This window comes from Mirounga angustirostris, unplaced genomic scaffold, assembly GCF_029215605.1.
Source record: "Mirounga angustirostris isolate CCGP_5_RB_7025 unplaced genomic scaffold, mMirAng1.0.hap1 SCAF_6, whole genome shotgun sequence".
Classification (NCBI taxonomy): domain Eukaryota; kingdom Metazoa; phylum Chordata; class Mammalia; order Carnivora; family Phocidae; genus Mirounga; species Mirounga angustirostris.
Genome location: NW_026991714.1, coordinates 117,708,595 through 117,725,013, shown reverse-complemented (window position 1 = coordinate 117,725,013; position 16,419 = coordinate 117,708,595). Strand labels below are relative to the sequence as shown.

The 16,419-nt window shown below is 42.4% G+C and overlaps 1 long non-coding RNA gene across 1 annotated transcript; it reads right to left on the bottom strand.

Annotated features, from left to right (window-relative positions):
- Window positions 1–720: 720 nt before the first annotated feature.
- On the bottom strand, window positions 721–16,025 carry LOC123846649 (uncharacterized). Its single transcript, XR_006791342.3, has 3 exons — window positions 15,889–16,025; window positions 15,693–15,762; window positions 721–5,085 (listed from the first exon to the last, which is right to left on the bottom strand). It is a non-coding gene; the product is annotated as an uncharacterized LOC123846649 (long non-coding RNA).
- Between the last annotated feature and the right edge of the window lie 394 nt (window positions 16,026–16,419).

Here is a 16,419-nt window from a genome sequence, read left to right as displayed (position 1 = left end):
GAGCGGAGCCAAGGATTGGCCGGCAGGGCGCGGGGCAGGGCTGGGGCCTGTGGAAGCGGGCGGTGTTGAGACTGGAGCGGCGGGACCAGGGCGAGCCCTTCTTGGGCGGGAGGAAGGGAGGGGCGTGTCTGATCAGTATTTTTTTTTTTTTTTTTAAAGATTTTATTTATTTGAGAGCGAGAGACAGAGATAGCGAGTGAGAACACTGAGCGGGGAGGAGAGGGAGAAGCAGGCTCCCCACTGAGCAGGGAGCCCGATGCGGGGCTCGATTCCAGGACTCTGGGATCATGACCTAAGCCTAAGGCAGCCGCTTAACCGACTGAGCCACCCAGGCGCCCATGATAAGCAGCAGTATTGAGCTCCTGAATGTCCTAACTAGGAGAGGCCCTCCCAAAACAGTGAGCGCAAAGGACTCCCGGATTGAAGACCAGCGTGAGAAGAAAATGAGAGTTATTTCCTGTCGAGGAAGAAATAGGAACCGAAAACAAGAGACAGATAAAGGCGGCTCCGATTGCAGGATTTAGGGAAGGATTAACAGGTTTACTGAGGTGGCTACCATGATTATCACTTGGGCTAAGACCCCAGTCTCTGAAGGTGACCCAAAGACCCAGGGAGAATGCAAGGTTTTCAGTCAGAACACCCGAGACTACAGGGTGGGTGGAAATGGCTACCCAGTGGAGATTTTCTTGATGTGTTATGGGGTTAGTAATTATTACCATTTTAATTTTTGGAGACTCTCTTCAGAGGAAGAGATGAAGGCATTCATCACAGGTTTAGCAGAGCATATTATTTCAAAATCACTGGTTATATTAAGGAAATGCTTGGAATAGTGGCAGAGAATGAGTGGATGACAATAGTAGAGGAAAGAGCAGCTTGTCAGAAGAAGCTGATTCCAGAAAAGAAAAATGGGAAAAGTAAAAGCAAGAGCTTTCAAGGGAGGTGAAAATGTACAAGGAGAAAATTAAGCAAAATTACAGAAAATGAGTCCTATAAAAATCAGGTAGGTGTTCTTAAGAAAGCCCACAATGACTCCATCACAGGTCACACTGTAGAAAAGTCTGGATCTGGAGATAAAATGCAAGCATCCAATCTGAGGCAAATACTAAAATTATACCCCCAAAATAGTGCTTCAGAATTAAGGGACTGCGAAGCCAGGTCCAAGAAGATACGTTCATGTAGTCCATTAAGAGAGACTTAGCCAGGGCACCTGGGTGGCTCAGTTGTTAAGCGGCTGCCTTTAGCTCAGGTCATGATCCAGGAGTCCTGGGATGGAGCCCCTCTTTGGGTTCCCTGCTCAGCGGGAAGCCTGCTTCTCCCTCTCCCACTCCCCCTGCTTGTGTTCCCTCTCTCGCTGTGTCTCTCTTTGTCAAATAAATAAATTTTTAAAATCTTAAAAAAATAAAAACAATTCACAAGTGAAGATCATCCCAAGATGTATCCTCTCAGAGACTGACCTGCCTTTTTATTCCCCGTTGTTTATGTAAATAGATTATCACAAATTTAATACCTTTCAACGACTATTTTTAAGTTTCAAACATGAGCTCTTCTGTGGAAGCCACTCATCCGTAACAAATGGTACAGAAGTTTGTTATTGTCTGGAGTCTATTAAAATTTTCCAGTTAATATCCCTTGAAAGAACACTTTGCCCATTAAGCTTTGCTCCCCCCTTCCCCAGGAGAGTGCCAATGGGTAGGCAGGATCCCCAAGGCTCAGAGAAGGCTTTTTTATTCAAAGCCATAGTATCTGTCAGATAGCAATGAGGATAACAATAGTTTACATGTATTGTACCTTCACTGTGGTTTGTACTGGTTCTGAATACTCAATTTCATTTAACATCATAGTGATCCAGCAGTAGATGTTACTACCATCACCATTTAGTGGAAGGGAACTGAGGTACAGAGTCACGAACACCTGTAGATGGCAGGTATAAATGTTGGCACACTGAAACACTCTGGTTCTATCGTATGCACTCATTCTTAAGTGCTGCACTCTTGAACCCAAAAGAGAGAGATCTTCCAGGTTGGCTAACAAGCCCCTTTTCTGGCTTTCTTTCCCATTGAGAGAAGTAAAGAATGAAGTAAAACAGCAAATTGAACTGTCCAACAGCAGCATAGAGCCTGTCCAAATGTAATGTTTCTCCTTGAGGCCAGGTGTTCTAGTAGGCAGAGATGAGGGATGAGATAACCCAGATTGGATGAAGGCTGGTTCAGCAGTCACAACCTCATCTGGAGAATTTTCTTGACCAATATAGAAAAATACACCTTTGTGAAGGAGGTCAGTTGTATGGTATCAGATGGTAACTAGACTTGTGATCACTTTGTAGTATATGCAAATATTGAATTATGTGATACACCTGACATGAATATGTTATATGACAATTTTATGTCAATAAAAGAAAAATGCATTTTTTTTTAAGTTTTTTTGTTTATTCATTCAAGACACAGAGATAGAGAGAGAGAGAACATGAGCAGGGGGAGCAGGCTCCCTGCTAAGCAGGGAGCCTGACGCGGGGCTCAATCCCAGGACCCTGGGATCATGACCTGAGCCGAAGGCAGATGCTTAACCATCTGAGCCACCCAGGCGCCCCAATAAAAGAAAAATGCACCTTTGAAGCAGCATGAATGCTTCAAGAAGTAAGTCATCACTCCAGGAGGCTGGACCCTTGGATTCAGTTCCTTCAGGGATTACTTTGCAGTTATTTCAAACCGCACTTTGTATTAAAAAGTCAAAGAGGAATTATGGCACCTCTCTGAGCTTAATAGTTACTTGCTTAAATGGTTTTTTTGCCTAGCAGAAGACTGCAGGTGGACTGGGTGATACTGGGCAATCCCTTGACCATTTCCTCATCAGGGCAAGCAAGAAAAAAGCCTTGGCTTGGACATTAGTGAGCTAAGGTCTCTCTGTTTTCACTCTGAGCTTTTAGCTTGATTATAAACTATGTATGAAAGATGCTTATAAACAAAACTATGTACAGTTAGATACCTTCATTTCTGTGGGGCTCAGGAGAGTCAGAAAACTTCATTTGGATCAGGATATACATCAAGATTGACCATAAGATGTCAATTATATCTCAATAAAGAGTGGAAAGAAAAAAAGATGTGCCAGAGGCAGGGCAGCTTGCAGCTCTTCTCTGCCTCTTTTTCTCAGTAACTTCCATTAAAAAAAAACCGGAATATTTAAAATGTGCAGAAAATTACAGATACTATAAATGTAAGAAATGTTGACATTTTGATATATTGACTATTTCATTGTTTGGGGACAAAATATTACAGATAAACCAGTGCTCTGAGGTGCTTTTCAACTCTTTCTTTTTCTTTTTTTAAGATTTTTTTTAATTTGGGGCGCCTGGGTGGCTCAGTCGTTAAGCGTCTGCCCTCGGCTCAGGTCATGATCCCAGGGTCCCGGGATCGAGCCCCGCATCGGGCTCCCTGCTCCGCGGGAAGCCTGCTTCTCCCTCTCCCACTCCCCCTGCTTGTGTTCCTGCTCTCGCTCTTTCTCTCTCTCTGTCAAATAAATAAATAAATAAAATCTTTAAAAAAAAAAAAAAGATTTTTTTTAATTTGAGGGGGCGTCTGGGTTGCTCAGTCGTTAAGCGTCTGCCTTCGGCTCAGGTCATGATCCCAGGGTCCTGGGATCAAGCCCCGCATCGGGCTCCCTGCTCCGCGGGAAGCCTGCTTCTCCCTCTCCCACTCCCCTTGCTTGTGTTCCTGCTCTTGCTCTCTCTCTCTCTGTCAAATAAATAAAATCTTTAAAAAAAAAAAAAGATTTTTTTTTTTTTTTAATTTGAGAGAGAGTGTGTGAGAGAGAGCATGAGCAGGGGCAGGGGCAGAGGGAGAAGCAGACTCCCCACTGAGCAGGGAGCCCCGACCCAGGACCCTGGGATCACGACCTGAACCAAAGGCAGACACTTAACTGACTGAGCCACCCAGGCACCCCATGAGGTGTTTTTCAACTCTTTAAAAAGCAAGTACTGTAATACAGTTTTTGAATGATGAAATATTTAATCCCTGGAAATTCAGTGGGGAGTATTGTATCAAATCCCTGTAACAAATTATATATACACATTACCTGTTGGTACTGTTCCTCTCTTTGTGAACCTTGATAGATATGGAAGGCCACTCAAAATTTTTACTTGTGCTATAGTACAATAGATGGGTACTTAATGACATGGCTGAGTTCTTAGTGCCCTCCTGCTTAATATACTGGGAAAGATAAATCACCTGATCTGACAAGCAGTTAACTCTGCTGCTTTCCTGACATGTGGCATGCCCAGTACAGAGCCACTGACACAGGGCTCAATCTCACGACCCTGAGATAATGACCTGAGCCGAAATCAAGAGTTAGACGCTTAACCAACTGAGCCACCCAGGCGCTCCTAGCAGAAATCTTTTTTTTTTTTAAAAAGAGTGGTCTTGTGTACATTTTCCTAAAATGATGTATTTTGGTATTTACATCAAATGTGCAATATATATCTACATACATTAAAAATTTCTACAAGGATGTACCTAAAAGTGTTAACAAGGCTTCCTTCATGCTCCCCCTCTTCTGAATATTGGGATAACCACATACTGCAATTATTCCTGCCCTTTGTCCTTTCTTCAAGGTTTCTCCTGTTAAAAAAACAAAAAGTAAATCTGAAGATTAAATTGGCTTTATTAAGTCATTCATGAATCAAGCAGTATCTCATCAAGCAGAGACATACTCCAAGGAGTTCTACAAAATGGAAGGCTGTTATAGAAAGGAGGGTTGGGCAAGGAAGTCATTGGCAAAGGAAGAATGAAAGTTCATTGGAGGAAAGTAAGAGTTCAGGGTGACAATGGCTTTTCATTGGCTGAGCTGCAGCGTTTTCCATTGGTTGGGCTTGTTGCTGGGCAGAAGAACATTTTCCTTCCTCCTTGGAGGGTAGTAAAGTAGTGACACCGTCCAGTTGGATATGCAAGGCACCTTTCTGTTTGGGATAACTGACTAGTGGTAGGGGATGAGAGCTTCCTCTAGAAGTCTTCCCAATTCCAATTTTAGTTCAGGTTTCCTTTATTAATTTTCACATTTCTCCCTTTTGGTCAAGATCTGTCTCTAAAAGCATCACTGATCAAAAAAAAAAAATAAAATAAAATAAATAAATAAATAAATAAATAAATAAATAAATAAATAAATAAAATAAAAGCATCACTGATCAAGAGGTACGTTTCCCAAATTCAGTGGGCTTTGTTCCTTGGTGCCAGGAAAGACCTTTCTTGTGTATTTTTTCCTATGTCAATGGGAAAATGCATGGACCCAAAAACACTTGAGGCCACATTTCAGTTACAAAAAAAAAAGGTAGTAGGGAGAACTCTCAGGCCTTTCTTAACCAAAGTCTATATTTTGTCAAGGTTGTAAGCATCAGAGATCATCTCAAAGTGCTGAGCAAGCATCACACTCCAAACATAGGGGCTTCGTTGTAGCAATTTCACTTGTAGGTCATCTGGGTGCCCTCCTGAAACAAGTTGTCTCTCTTTGCTTTTACAGGTCTTAACTGCCTAATATCAATGTTAATTTCATTGACTACCACCAGAATCTGAGGAACAATCCTCTCATCAGAGAGAAAGTTCTTATGCTTCCTCAATGACCATTTTATAGGCACTAGGAATAAAATATTAATAAAGACTATGAGTCATTTACCTTGTTATCCTTAATGCCTATGACTCACCAACCATTATATATATATACTTCCATATATACACTCTTAGAAAAGAACAGTGACAGGGGCGCCTGGGTAGCTCAGTTGGTTAAGCGGCTGCCTTCGGCTCGGGTCGTGATCTTGGGGTCCTGGGATCAAGCCCCGCATCGGGCTCCCTGCTCAGCAGGGGGCCTGCTCCTCCCTCTCCCACTCCCCCTGCTTGTGTTCTCTCTCTCTGTCAAATATAAATAAATAAATAATCTTTAAAAAAAAAAAACAGTGGTATAGAAAAAATTACAGATATCAAAAAGATAGTATGTTATTTGTTACTGGAATGTATTTATTCTCTTTCTCTTTTTTTTAAAGTAATCCTTACACCCAACATGGGGCTAGAACTCATGACTCTGAGATTAAGGGTCCCATGCTCTACTGACTGAGCCAGCCAGGGGACCCTGGAATGTATTTATTCTTGCACTTGTTTTTGTTTTTTAAGATTTATTTATTTTAGAGAGTGCAAGCAGGAGGCGGGGCAGAGGGAGAGGGAGAAAATTCTCAAGCCGACTCCCCACTGAGTGCAGGCTCCCCCCCACCCCACCAACGAGGGGCTTGATCCCAGGACCCTGAGATCATGACCTGAGGTAAAATCAAGAGTCGGATGCTCAACCGACTAAGCCACCCAGGCGCCCCTATTCTTGTACTTGTTAACAAACTGGCTAATGTTCTGGAGATTCTTGCAAACCAAATAATAAAGATACCATGTACATGTGACTCAGAGAAACACAAATCATTGCACAAAACCCCATCCCTTTCCTCACCTAACACCCCAATTCCACCTTCTCCCTGGTACCTTCCTCTAGACATTGTAACTTCCTTCCCCACCCCCTCAAAACTGGACACCTTAAGTAGTCTTAAGAGGTTTCAGACTGCAAGAAGGTGAATAGATATGCTTCCATAAAGTATTTTATCTCCCCGTTTAAATACAATAAGAATGTAAAAGTAATTTTGGAATTGTCGATGGAAAATTTCGGTTCTATTTCTGCTGCTACTACTACTGCTCCCAAGCCTGGCAGGCATCTGCCCAGTGCTGTGTGAAACAAGATCTTGATGGGATCACTACTTCTCACAGTAACCTGAGACATGGGATAGTTTTACCCTAGTTTTACAGGTGAGGGACTTGTCTAAGATGTGAAAACATGTTAAGGAAACCTAACTCAGAATTATTCAGGAAGCCATGAAGGGAGGGCTCACACAGCTTGCAAAACCCAGCAGGAAGGAAGATTTCCTTTCAACTCAACAACCAATGAAAGGCCACCACCGCTTTGCCTGCAGCCAATGAACTCTCATTTTCCTCCAATGGACTTTTGTTCAATATACCCCCTCCCAACTTCCTTCTTTCCACTATAAAAGGATGCTCTCCTCCATTGTTCTCTGTACTTGCCTATGGTTTGCCATAGTGTGCTTGTCCCAAATTGCCATTCTTCTGCCATTCCCAAATAAACTTGATTTTACCGGCCGAATTGCTTACCTTTTTCTTTTAAAAGGTTGACAGTGGTTATCCTGAATTTAAACCAGTCTATCAAAACCTCAAGTCTATGTTCCTCCTAAACTCTCTACTAGATTGTACCTGGACATAGCCAGACCTCACTTTGAAGGGTTCCCTTATACACAAATTACACTCACCATGGTTTAGTTACATGTCAGTCCCCTAACAACATGGTTCCAATTTTAGTTACAACAGTGAATCAACTGTAAATGCATAAAATATAAACTTCACTGCTAGCTCTTCAGGCCACAAATCACTAAATAACAGATGTGTATCACAGTAAGTGACAAGGCATGTAAGCTCTCTGAAAGTCTGTCAGTGATCATTGTGAGTCTGTTGCTTAGCTCACATATGGACAGAAAAGCATGTGATTGGGTCACTTCTTGTCTCCCAAAATAAACCTATGTGACATTTAAAAAAAAGGATGATCAAAAGAGGGAATTGACCAACAAAGACAAAAGTGCAGCAAATAAATGAAAAGTGATAATGCTGGGAGTGAAATCGGAACTGAGTGTAAGTGGAATTATAGCCAAAAGAGCTGACAGGGGGAATGTTGACATTGCTGTTGTTCAAGAGATTCCAGATCTGCAGCCAGAGGAACTTGTTGAAGGAGAATTTAACATAAAAGTGTTTATGATGAGGGTGCCTGGGTGGCTCAGTTGGTTAAGCGACTGCCTTCGGCTCAGGTCATGATCCTGGAGTCCCGGGATCGGGTCCCGCATCGGGCTCCCTGCTCGGCGGGGAGTCTGCTTCTCTCTCTGAACCTCCCTCCTCTCATGCTCTCTATCTCATTCTCTCTCTCAAATAAATAAATAAAAAATAAAAAAAAAAGTTTTTATGATGAAAAGGTTAAAGATGTCCTAGAAGAGGTGATGCTGGCAAAATAACTGTGCTGGGGATTCTTGGAGGTATTTCTTGACATTGAAAGTGCAAATGATAAAATGTTGGAAGGTGATCCAAATTTATAAAGGAGTATGACAATTGGCTGAAGAATTGAAAAGATGCTCTTTCTGTCATAAGCTATACAATGAAAATAAGAGGTAAGCATTGTTCAGACTATTCTTGGTAAGGTTTTACAAATAAAACACTTTAATTCTCCTTACAGAATACAAAATAAATATTAGTTTTAGTATTGTTTTCATTTCCCAATACACTTATAATGGTCAGAGGGTTTTTAATGTTTTGGCAAAAATTTTAAAGATCACAGAAATAATATTTATAATAATTTTTCCCCATTGAACAATAAGATTGCTTTGCACTGTTTCAGCTTGCATGGTCACTTTGATGGTCCCACCCTACTGTACAAAGTGAGGGACACAAGCACACATATACACACAGCAAAAATCAGTCTGGCATAAGAGCAAGATCACTAGAATGGGTCCCAAACATTCTGGGTTTCTGTGCAACGATTTACTATTTGGGTGACTTTGGAAAAGTCATTTAACTTCCCTGGGCTGAATCTCCTTAACAGTGAAATAAGGGGTCTTAACAGTGACTCTCTTCTGTCCTGGCCAGTCTGAGTCCTGCTAATTGACAACCAACAAGTTAATATTGGTAAAGACCTTCCTATTATCTCCTAAGTGAGAGGGTAACCTGACTCCATCTACAATGCAGACATGAATATTGAATCTATAAATACATCTACTGAAATCTATAAATGTAATGAAAAGCATTTTGGCATTTCCTGAAAATGTGAACTATAAACTCTTCATTTCCTATTAGGATGTTGGCTGACTTAAGAGTCAAAAAGTTGGTTTTCATTCGTCTTCACCACAACTGACAGAGACCTCCATTTCTATGGCTGAGCTCCTGTGAGCATGACTCTTCCTGGTGCTGAATGTATTCAGGCAACTGTGCCCTTTAAATGTGGCTTTATGTTTATAAAATCTGAGAGGATGTCAAAAACCTAACTTTTGCTGTATTTTTTAACGCTTAAAATATGTGAGAGTTCTTCTTAAGGATTAAGAAATACAATTACCTACTCATTCTATTCTTTTTTTTTAAAGATTTTATTTTTAAGTAATCTCTACACCCAATGTGGGGCTTAAATTTACAACCCAGAGATCAAGAGTCACATGCTATACCGACTGAGTCAACCAGGCGCCCCATAAGGTACAACTTTATTTTTTGTTTTCTTTTTTTGTTTGTGTGGATGTCTTTTTGGTGGTTTTTTTTTTTTTAATAATCTCTCTGCCCAATGTGGGGTTTGAACTCCCAACCCCAAGATCAAGAGTCGCATGCTCTACTGACTTGAGCCAGCCAGGCGCCACGTCTACTCATTTTAAAGCAGTTCACTTTAAAAAGTAGCTAGCTTTCATTTACTTATCTATTCACTACTACTTGAGTCCTTCCTTCAGGCAGGAGACCATTCTAGCTGTCCTGGATACTCAGTGACTAAGCTAAACTTGGTGCCTGCCCTTGATTACTGGTGAGCAACAAAGACATTTAACCCTTATTAAATAAAACTGGATAATGCCACTTAAAAACAAATTAACACCTATAGAAAAAGCATTTCTGGCCATCAGCAAATACTTACTGAGAACTTATTTGAGCCCTGTGCTTAATGGTATGGAAGACAAAGAGAATTAAATTGTTACGTCTTTGCATTTAGCGAGCTTACCACCAAGCCAAGGGATTTTCATTCTTTTCTGAGAAGGCATAATGTGTGTCTTATCAGGCTTATTATATATTATGCCTTCTCAGAAAAGAATACAAATTCTCAGGAGCCAAAAGTTAACTAAAAAGACTTTGAGAATAGAAAAAATTAAATCACACTAATAAAATACAATGATTACTATAAAAACAACTCTAGGGGCGCTTGGGTGGCTCAGTCAGTTAAGTGTCCATTCAGCTCAGGTCATGATCTCAGTGTCATGAGATTGAGCCCTGCATCCAGCTCCATGCTGGGCACAGAGCCTGCTTAAGATTCTCTCCCTTTTCTCTCTCTGCATCTCCCCCCCTACCCCAGCTCTGCTCACGCTCTCTCTCAAAAAACAAACTTAAAAATAAAAAAATTCTAATCTTTGTCTAAAATATATATTGAGCACCTGATAGGAAATCTAAAGTGTACTAAGAACTATAAATAAAAGTAAATCGCAGTTAAGCCCTAGAGGGAAAGTCAAGAGCAAACCTTGATGATGCCTCATACAGCTCCTTCACTCTTCTTTCTGTCCCTGTCAAATCTCTGTGCTATTCACAAGTAAGACTGTATAAAAATTGCTTTCAAATATTATTCATTGGATCACAGTGATTTCAATGTTAAACAATCCATTTTGGAATAAACTTTCACGGGGTGACAACTGGAGTTAGAGGAAGTCTCTTGTGCCTCCCTTTGAGAATATTACACAGAGTCAAAGTAGATGGCTAACAATTTGAAGGCTGCCCAGCCCTCTGTATTCAAGTGAAACTCCCTAAAGGAAGCCGAAGCTTGGGGCGCCTGGGTGGCTCAGTCGTTAAGCATCTGCCTTCTGCTCAGGTCATGATCCCAGGGTCCTGGGATCGAGCCCCGCATCGGGCTCCCTGCTCAGCGGGAAGCCTGCTTCTCCCTCTCCCACTCCCCCTGCTTGTGTTCCCTCTCTCACTGTGCCTCTGTCAAATAAATAAAATCTTTAAAAAAAAAAAAAAAAGGGAAGCCAAACCTTATTCTGAAGTCATTAGTATGAGTATTTCCAAGGGGCAAGACTTAGGTAACATGTTCTAGCCCTCCTGGTAGAGTGAAGAAAGCTGGTGGCTTAGAGCAGAGACAAAGCCAGAGAAGGCCTTTCAAAGTGACAGTTGAAGATAGTGGCATTTCAGTTCCTCCTTTCTTAGTCTAAAGCTGCACTGTGTGATAAGGGGTCCATTTGGCCACACAGGGCTGTTGAGCACTTGAAATGTGGCTAGTGGGACAGAGGACCTGACTTTTTAATAATTTTTTTTATTTTTTAAAGCAATCTCTACACCCAATGTGAGGCTCAAACTTATGACCCCAAGATCAAAAGTCACATGCTCTACCGACTGAGGCAGCCAGGTGCCCCTGACTTAAAAAAAATAATAATTTATTTACTTACTGGGGGTGGGGGGGATATGGCGGGGGAAGAGCAGAGGGAGAGAGAATCCCGAACTGACTCCGCGCTCAGTGCAGAGCCCAATGTGCGGCTCAATCTTACAACCCTTAATCTCAAGACCCTGAGATCATGATCTGGGCTGAAATCAAGAGTTGGACACTTAAATGAATGAGCCACCCAGGCACCCCTGACTTTTTATTTTAATTGTAGTAAAATATACAACATAAAGTTGACCATCTTAACCATTTTCTAAAATCAGTAGTGTTGGGGCACCTGGGTGGCTCAGTCAGTTGGGCGTCTGCCTTCAGCTCAGCTCTATGGTCCCAGGGTCCTGGGATTGAACCATGAATCCAGCTCTCTGCTCAGCGGAAGCCTACTTCTCCCTCTCCCTTCTGCTCCCCCTGCTTGTACTCTCTCTCTCTGTCAAATAAATGAATAAAATCTTTAAAAAATAAAAACATTTAAAAAAATAAAATCAGTAGTGTTAAGTACATGCAATGTTGTTCATGCGATCTCCACAGTTTTTTTGTCTTGAAAGCCTGAAACTCTGTATTTTTTTTTTAAAAGATCTTATTTATTTATTTGACAGAGAGAGAGACAGCGAGGGGACACATGCAGGGGGAGTGGGAGAGGGAGAAGCAGGCTTCCCACCAAGCAGGGAGCCCAATGTGGGGCTCAGGCTTAACGACTGAGTCACCCAGGCACCCCTGAAACTCTATACATATTAAACAATTCCCCATTTCCTGCCTCCCCACAGTCCCTGGCAACATCACCAGTCTTCTTTCTGGCGCTATGAATCTCAGTACTTTTGATACCTCATGTATGTGGATCATGTAGTATTTGTCTTTTTGTGACTGGCTTATTTCATTCAGCATGATGTCCTCGTTTCATCCATGTAGTAGCATGTCTTGAAATTTCCTTCTTTTTTTTTTTTTTTTTTTTTAAGGGCAAGCACAAGCAGGGGAGGGGGCAGAGGGAGGAAGACAGAGAGAATCCGCTGAGCCTGGATGCAGGGCTCAATCTCAGGACCCTGAGATCATGACCTGAGCCACAATCAAGAGTTGGACTCTTAGCTGACGGAGCCACCCAGTCACGCCACAATTTCCTTCTCTTCCTTCTCAGTGAACTAGGTTGCTTCCACCTTTTGACTATTGTAAAAAATGCGGCTATGAACATTGGTGTACAGATAGCTTTCAGACCTTACTTTCAATTATTTTGAGTATATCCAGAAATGTAATTGCTGGATCATATGGTAATTCTTTTTTATTGAGTATTTACCATACTGTTTTCCATAGTGGCTGCACCATCTTGCATTCCTGCCAGCAACACACAAGAGTTCCAATTTCTGGGGCGCCTGAGTGGCTCAGTCATTAAGCGTCTGCCTTCGGCTCAGGTCATGATCCCAGGGTCCTGGGATCGAGCCCAGCATTGGGCTCCCTGCTCAGCGGAGAGCCTGCTTCTCCCTTTCCCACTCCCCCTGCTTGTGTTCCCTCTTTCACTGTGTCTCTCTCTGTCAAATAAATAAATAAAATCTTAAAAAAAAAAAAGAGTTCCAATTTCTTCACATGCTTGCCTTAATTTAAATTTAAATACTGATAATTCAGTTACTGGAAAACTTTTAACTATGTTTGGAACAACATGGATATGTGAATCTACTTTTTAACTGTAAATTTTACAAAATATAAATATACTTTAGGGGCGCCTGGGTGGCTCAGTTGGTTAAGCGACTGCGTTCGGCTCAGGTCATGATCCTGGAGTCCCTGGATCGAGTCCCGCATCGGGTTCCCTGCTGGGCGGGGAGTCTGCTTCTCCCTCTGCCCCTCCCCACTCAGGTGCTCTCTCTCATTCTCTCTCTCTCTCAAATAAATAAAAAATCTTTAAAAAAAAAAAATATATATATATACTTTCGTTATTCCCAATAAAAATTTAACATCTGTATTCAGATGTGCTGTTCAGTAGAAAATACACACCAGCTTTCAAAGATTTAATCCAGTAAAAAATAATATAAACTGTTTCATTGATAATTTTATATATTGATTACATATCAATATTTTGGATATGTAAAAACGTAAAATTAATTTAACCTATTTCTTCCTACTTTTGTAAATGTGGCTCCTAGAAAAATTTTAAATTACATATATGGCTCACATTCTATTTCTACTGGACAGCACTACTATAGAGGTAGCCTCCACTCAAACATAGTGAAAATCACCAGATTCCAGAAGATAAACTCCTCCCTAGGGTCCCAATTGTTTAAAAAAAAATTTTTTTTTAAGATTTTATTTATTTGAGAGAGTGAGAGAGAGCAAGAGAGGGAGAGCACAGAGGGAGGGGGAGGAGAAGCAGACTCCCCGCTGAGCAGGGAGCTTGATGCAGGGCTCATCCCAGGATCCAGAAATCATGACCTGAGCTGAAGGCAGACACTTAACCGACTAAGCCACCCAGGAAACCACCCCCCAATTGTTTTAATATTTACATTTTATGCCCTTAATATTTACATCTATCTTTCTTTTACTACAGGAGGAGTCCCTGAATGAAACTCCCTCTCCTTTTTTTTTCAAGATTTATTTGACAGAGAGAAAGCACGAGGCGACGAGGGGCAGAGGGATAGGGAGAAACTTTAGCAGACTCTGTGCTGAGCGAGGGGCTTGATGTTAGGACCCTGAGATCCAGACCTGAGCCAAAACCAAGAGTCCCATGCTTAAACAACTGTGCCACCCAGGCACCCCTGAATGAAAATTTCTATTCAGTTATCACAAAAAGCCAGGCTGTTCTACCTATTTCCCCAGTGACTATCAGTGTTCAGTTTTGGTATCCTATTTTCTATGTTTTGTTGGTGTATCATAGCCGTATGCCTTCCATTACAGAGTCAATAAACTCCTGTGCCTGGGGTGAAGGCTGGGGGCTGCATATAACACCTCCCCAAGGAAAGCTCAGGGGATATGTTAATGTGTTTGCAGAGTAAAAGAGGTAGTTTCCTCCTTCTTTAATTTGACAATGCTGCCTTGAAAAAACTTCTCCTGTACGTTTGTGGTTCTTAACCACTTACAGCTTATTTCCACTCTGAAAGCAGTCTGAAATCCTGGACTGACTTACTTCCCTGTAACAATAAAGTAGTGGGGCAGTACCTTGACCAGGTTTAGTCACTTTTAGTGACTGATGGCTACATGACAGAGTGGTGTGTGGGGACCCAGGAAGAAACCCTGTCATGTTGGGGTGGAAGAACCAAAAGCTAGAACTGACTGAGACAGAAGAGCTGTTGTTGTGACTGTATTTGCCCCTCATACCGGGGTCACTCAAGATATAACACCCATCACTACCACTCCAATGCAAAAAGGATAATTGTTCATAATTTTTTTTTTAAGATTTATTTATGTGAGAGAGAGAGAGCGCACAGGCTCAAGTGAAGAACTGAGGGGGAGGGAGAGAAAGAATCCTCAAGCCAACTCCTGGCTGAGCGTGGAGCCCAACTCTGGGCTGGATCCCAGGACCCTGAGATCATGACCTGAGCCAAAACCATGAGTTGGATGCTTAACCATAGGCTTAACTGCCCGAGCCACCCAGGTGCCCCAATTCATAGTTTTTTTTTAAATAAAATTTTTATTTTGGGATCATTTTAAATCTACAGAGAAGTTGCAAAGATAGTACAGGGGAATACCTGCATACCCTTTACTGTTTTTCCTATATTTAATGTCTGATATAACCATGGCACATTTGTCAAAACTAAGAAATTCACATTGGGGGTACCTGGGTGGCTCAGTCGTTTAAGTGTCTGCCTTCAGTTCAGATCATGATCCCAGGGTCCTGGGATTGAGTCTTGCATGGCCTCCCTGTTCAGCAGGGAGTCTGTTTCTCCCTCTCCCTTTACCCCTGCCCCTGCTTGTGCGTGCTCTCAATCTCTCAAATAAATAAAATCTTAAAAAAAAAAAAAATTAAATTCACATTGGTAGAATACTCTTAAACTATAGACTTTAATCTGATTTTACCATTAATGTCTTTCTACTGTTCTAGGACCCAACACATATGCCACATTGCATTTAGCATGCAAGCTTTTTATATACCAAGATCTCGCCCTATTTTACCATTCACGTTAATGTTTTTATTTCTCGGTATAGACTGTAAGGTTTTATTTCTGTGTGTATGCTTACTTATAATTCTGAAATAGTGTTTATTCATACTGGTGATGCCCACCAAAGACTACCCAGACATAGTTACGGTCAAACAATGAAGGGTTATTAGCGGCTGTACTGAGGGAGACCTCAAACCATGGGGAGTCTCAGGACGGGGGTGTTAAAGAGGGTTCATTATAGTATATGGGCTTCTGTTAAGTGATCTGGGGGAGGGTCCAAGGAAACAGGTTCTGTTCTGGTGCTGTCAGAAAGCAGGGGCAATTCAGGGACTAGCTTAATTTTTATCTAGAAAGCAGGAGGAATGGGACATTGCTTACGTTCATCAGGGAGGGCATCCAGGCCGGCTACCAACCGCGGCTCTCAGAGCTGCTTTTCTTAGTGCTGCACCTGATCGTAATTAAGACAGAAAGCAACAGAAGACTGCTTAGCAGCTTTTGGTACAGAAATGACAACTTTGGTCCCCGATACTGCTAATTCCAAATGTGTACATGTGCTTAACAAACAACTCCTCACCAAGGGCTGACAAGTTCAGTCTGTCTCATTTCGAGCAAAAAACACGGGTGGCCTGGATGTAGCAGGAACCCAAATGACATCGAACTGGCGCGTTTCTCCCGCAATGAACATCTCGGCCCCGGCACTTCGTCTCCCAGAACCAGGCCTGGGGCCAAAGCCCTGCCCTCCGGGGGAACCGGGGGCCAGGTGAAGCTACGCGACAACGCGGAGTAGCGACCCAAGAGCTGGGAGCACAGCCTGCGCCCGCTCCCCAAACTCTGCCCTTGGAGCCGCCTTTATGTCTCCGCTGTTCTCGGTTCCCTTTCTCCCTCGGCAGGAAACGACTCCCTTTTTCTCCTCTCACGGTGGTCTTCGATCTGGGCGTCTTTTGGGCTCAATGTTTGGGGTGCTTTTCAGTCTGTCCCTTCAGGGGCTCAGGAACGCTCTGCCGCACCGCTCCCCTCCGGCCCCCCTCCGCGGGCCCCGGCTCCCGCACACGCTTGGCTGACCAATCTCCGCTCGGAGCCGGGCGCGTCACAATGGCGCCCTCGC